This window comes from Scomber japonicus, chromosome 1 (assembly GCF_027409825.1).
Source record: "Scomber japonicus isolate fScoJap1 chromosome 1, fScoJap1.pri, whole genome shotgun sequence".
In the NCBI taxonomy this organism is placed as follows: Eukaryota; Metazoa; Chordata; class Actinopteri; order Scombriformes; family Scombridae; genus Scomber; species Scomber japonicus.
This window is the reverse complement of record NC_070578.1, coordinates 29,131,076-29,136,695: the sequence shown is the minus strand read 5'-3', so window position 1 is coordinate 29,136,695 and position 5,620 is coordinate 29,131,076.

Below are 5,620 nucleotides of genomic sequence, written 5' to 3'. Positions count from 1 at the left end.
TGGTGTGTGTATTATGTATCTTTTGTCAACCTTCTCTACAAGGGTGTAACACTTGTCTTTTATTAAAGATTTCTTGTAAACATTATTTTGCAGTTCTTCTGACAACAATATCTCCATAGGAACTGGGAAACATTTTAGGAAATATGGGCTACTTGTTGGCCGTCATTATAACAATTTTCTCTCATGAGGTCAAATCTGCTGCCAACATTAGCCACTTATGCTTAGAATAATACCTTAAATTCACTGCGAGATTGAAATAATTAAAGATATTGCTTCCTATTTCCTGAGGGAAAATGGCAGCCATAACAGAAAATGCATGGATGGATTGGATCTGGAAAATAAGCCACAAATGGTCCATTAAGCTACTAGTTTCCTGTCCATTTGACACACATGCACAACAGGCATAAATTTGCCAACGCTCATTTTCATATGAGCAGCAAAATCAGTGATTTGTCATTTATGGTTCATTAGATGCCCTCTGGTCTACTCTGCTCCCCAATCCAGGAAAACATATTACTGGTGGCTTGGTGTGATTCCAGCTGACTTATTTTGGCTGCCAGTGGAGAAGAAGTCCAGTTTTATGCCTCTGTCTCCTCACAGAAACACAAAACAAACAGACCGCCCACCCATTAAGCATCCACTTGAACTCATTCACTGGTCGGCACACACATACACATCAAATTAGCTATGTGTTTACAGTCTATTAAAATGCAGCAGTAGGAAATTAAAATAAAGGTGCCATTCATTTGACGAACCACAAATTTAATTTGCTTCTGTTGCCTCTTGTTCTGTTTGGTTTCCAGGTTTTTGAATTAGAGAAAATAGAGAGAGTGTGTCAAACACTTAATTCATAATTAATTCATAGTCAATAAATTCTGATTGACAATCTAATTAGAGAACTGTTACAGGAGGACAAAGAAGACCAAACACACACTGGAGCCAGGGGAGGGTTAGATTAGCTGAGCATAAAGGCTGCTAACACGGGGAAACAGTTAGACACCTACTAGCACATCAAAAGCTCATGTATTAACATCTTATATCTTATTTGTTTCATCCGACCAAAAACATAAGTTCACAAGTGAAATTGTGTGGTCTTCTGGCTGAAACTTAGAAGGATGGATATGGGGGCGGCATGTAATTCTTGGCAAGGAAGTAAAAAAGGCATATTTCACAAAATGCTGATATGTCGAGAGGTAGCACAGCAAAGGACAGTGTGTACTGCACTTCTGTTTAGCTTGGGGACTTACAAGAGGCATTTTTTTTAAAGAATAGTCAAAATTGAAGCAGTAAAGCCCAAAGAGATGTTGACTTTTATTCCCTAACATGGGTCAACCATCATACCGTACCGTACCGTACCATACCAACATAAAATCAAATCAAATATATTCTCACTACAATGTGTTGAACCTCATTCTCACAAGTGCAGCTGTTCAAGAACAAGCACACAAACTATCTTCTCAACATCAAGGCGGGGTAGCAGACTGAACTGAACATCAGAGGATGGGGAGGGATCCATGCTGCTCAACACGTGATATGTCAAAATGTCCTTGAGGACCACGGGGAGCAACTGGCCAATTCCCTGTAAAAGCCTGATGCTGTTGAAATGCAAAACTAGTAAATCTGGTAGAACTAAAAAAAAATGTCATGTAATTATAAACCAGGGCCGGCAGTGTGGCAGATGTACAGTGGCACTTAACTTACTATTGAGTTTTATTAAACCGCTTTGTATGAAAACAAATAACACTACAGATTAAATATGTGCATTTTTAAGCCTCATTCCTCTTTTCTGATTCCTCATAAATAACTTCTCTGTCTTGTCTTTTCTTTCCACTGTGGAATTATGTGAATTAGAGGAAAGCATTGACCTCTAGTGGTGAAAGGACTCTTCACATAAATTAATATTTCAGTAATGTGGATGATCTTCAAACTGACTGCAGTCAATCATCTAAAACATAGTAAGAGATTAGAAATAACAGGCTCATGTCATGGTTTATTATGAGTATTTCATTGTTTCACAGAAGTGTGTTTCGCTGTTCAGATGAAAAAAAAGAAAGCACTTTCAAATAAGACCTATTCACTCAGGCCTGGTGACCACAGATAGCAATCTGAACAAAACAATGAATCAAACTGAATCAACATGTCTGCTCAAAGGGTTGTTTGTCTCAAATAACCACAGGGTTTCTTCCAAAACCATTGAACAAAACGACTGTGTTCTCTGCATAGTGTTTGAAAAGCCTGCAAATAGATGACATATCAAAAGCTTCCCCACTGAATTTCCTCTGAAATGGATCCTGAAGTCACTGCTGAAGTCTTTGAAGTCCTACAAACATTTTGCCCTTGGGTCTGACATAAAAAGAAAATTCACATCCTCCCATCTCTGCCTTGTTCTCTAGGGACCGGTCCTGTTTAGACCTTCCCAAAGGAAAGAACGTCAGCGAGGGCCACACAAAAGAAAAACACAAATAAATACAGTATCAACCGTGCAACCTGCCACCTTTCCACCCAAACATAATACTCACTGTATACACAAAACCACATTCAAATTACTTCAGGTCGGTCACATATCACAAACACAAACATAACTAGTCCTTTCATGCAACAGGAAAAGTCGGCTTTGACATTTTTGACAAATCATGCAAATGTCTAAAGCTGAAAGTAAGAACTACACCACATTGTCAGCTGTATTTTGACACCCAAATATCAAAAGCATACTATATCTGACTGTTGAATAGCTGATTATAAAATGACTGGCATGAATATGTTGCTGTAACATAACGCTTTCCACAAAGTTTTAGATTTGCTCTCGTTTAGACACGAGAGCATTAGTGAGGTCTGCCATTGATGTTGGGTGATAAGGTCTGGATAGTGGTCAGCTTTTATTTAAAGGTGTTGGATGAGGTTGTTCAGGCCTCGGTGCAAGTTCTTCAACAACAAACTAAGAAAAACATTTCCCTGTGGACACGGCTTTGAACCATGCAGCTCTTGCCTTGAAGCATAAAAAACAACATGAACCAAATTATCTGGAGTACGTATATGATTTTATACAGAACATTCACCCTCTGTTATACATCTTATACTTGGTGCCTGTCTTATCTTTATAAAATAACTATGAATTACATTACAAATACTTGTGTAACCAGTTAGTTACAATTATGTAATTCAAAAACTTACAGTAACATCAATTTAATTGGCTGTTGTGTTTATGTTTATATTATATGTTGTCATTTCCAGTATAAGTTTTACTTGCTAATTACCTAATCATTTCTATTCATAATTTTTTTATTTAACCACAATTGTTTTTCCGATTATACTGTTTTCATGTGAATATCAGAGGTGACCTAGATTGTGGTCAAAATACTCCTGGTCTGCATTATATCAAATAAACTCATGGTGGCAGCGTATTCACTTCATATAATGCATACCTGATATGAGATTAGTCTCCTATTTTTAACAGTTGCAAACAAAAATATTTGTTGTTGAAACTATTCATCAGCAGCAGCATTATTTATAGCCATGATTTTTATTTATCAACATTAAACCAAACTGATGGTTTAGATTAATAATCTCCTCTATTCAGAGTAAAAGCAGAAGTTTGCCCTTTTCTGTGTTGGCTGTTCCACTAAATTCTATGGCTGAAAGTATTTACACTCTCAATAAAAAGTTTGTTCATTTTAATAAAGACCGGATATGTTGTTGTTTATTTATCTTAGGGTTCAAAAAAGAAACCCTAAGTTTAATGTTCCATGTCTTTAATGGAGACTGATGAAAGAAACCATCTGTGAGAAACTACAGTACTGGTACTGTCTGTACAATGTCAGTGGATAGTTTTCGGTAAAAAGGTAGCAAGATAGCATCGATATATAGCATCTAGAAGTCTTGTAAAAGAAGAGGGAAATTAAGGAACATTAATTAAGAGGAAATGTGTGGGTCAATAAACCCAAGCATTCAACTATAAACATTCAGTCAACAAAATATTTACATGAGCCTGTTTTTCTGAGGTCAGGAAGTCCTTGAGAAAATACTTTCTTTACAAGCCAGACACTGACATAAAATCCTTTTTTTCGGAATATACAATGTGTACTTACAGCTACTGCACACAAGATGTCAGTAGTGTAGCACAGTTTACACAGTGAAAAAACAAAAAACAAAGCAAAATCCAATACAAGGGACTGATGGTGAATGTCCACCACCAGTCAAAAGTTTTAGAACATCTAATTTTTTCCAAATGTACAGTATATAGTCATTAAAGGATCATGCTTCCTCCTCCAAGCTTTTATACTGACAAAAAGTCACCTGTAGGAATAGTTTGCATCAACTTTTCAGGACTTAATTGATGCCCATTGCTGCAGACAAGCTGTTTCATTTTGTTTTTTGTTAACCTGAGTTATACCCATGAAATATACATTATTTTTCAATTTCTGGGAGCTTTATTCACCTCTGGCAGTTAACCCGTTACCTTTGTACCATTTAAAGTTCAATGAAATGTTTAATTTCAATAAAAATGGACAAAATTGGGGTGTACATATCGCACTTGTGCTGCATATCCTCTGAACCTCCCCTGTGCTGATCAGTTTGGTGATTATTACTGCTTTGGATGATCCTTGGAGCATATCTTGGCAGCACTCCTGCTCTGAGACTGCTGAGGCAGGCAGAGGACAGGAAGTACAGCCATCCCACAGAAGGTGGCAAACATCCCATCCTGCACTGCAAAGGGCATGACTGTTGGGTTTATTCTTACACTATATTATATCATACTAACTGTGGTGTTACAAAAATGCTCACGGTTTGTAAAAGTGAATACAGTATTCAAAGACAGTGAGTTACAGCACATGAGGGATAGACATTTATATATGGCTTGATGGATACATAAATACCTAAATTAAAAGTGTAATCTATTTGAGCATATTGTCCTTCACTATTTATTTGGCCATTGTGAATGCTGTACACCAGGCTGTCCACTGTTGTAAATGTTGCATTTCCTGTGACAGAGTCTCCAACACGATGATAAGACTGAAGTCTGTTTTGTCAATGTCTCCTCTAGACCTGTTTCTTGTATTCGTCTTCAGTAAATTTAATGTTCCTTAAAGGATAAGTTCACAGTTTTTCACAAATCATTGTTAAATGTCACCTTTTCCCAGAGTCCAAGATGATGACGCTAATCCACTAACTGTTGCAGCAAACACAGCTGTTTTCACATGCTGCTTGATCAGACCTCTTCTCAGAATTGTTTGGGTGTGTACAAACTGAGCTTTATTTACTTGCTTCATTTTCCTGTTAGTTTTGCTGCATCTGTTACTCAGCAGCGTTCTTATTGGTTAACAGACAAATCAAAAAAGGCTATGTGGGTGTGCATTCATACTGTATTGGACATTTTTTCTTGAAGGCATTTATTCCATTTACCTGCTTTAGCGTTGGGGGTTCGTATTGTGCATGCTGCTTGTATAGAGTAGAATCATCATTCGTGTTATCAGTAACGTCAATGCTTTTCCTATCATGACATGTCAAGAGAGGGGTATTACATGATATAAAATGGTACAGCATAACATCATTATTGTATTGTATTCTATTGTATGGACCTAAAGGTAGGGACTGCCAGCCAACAATGAAACTAAATTTTAAC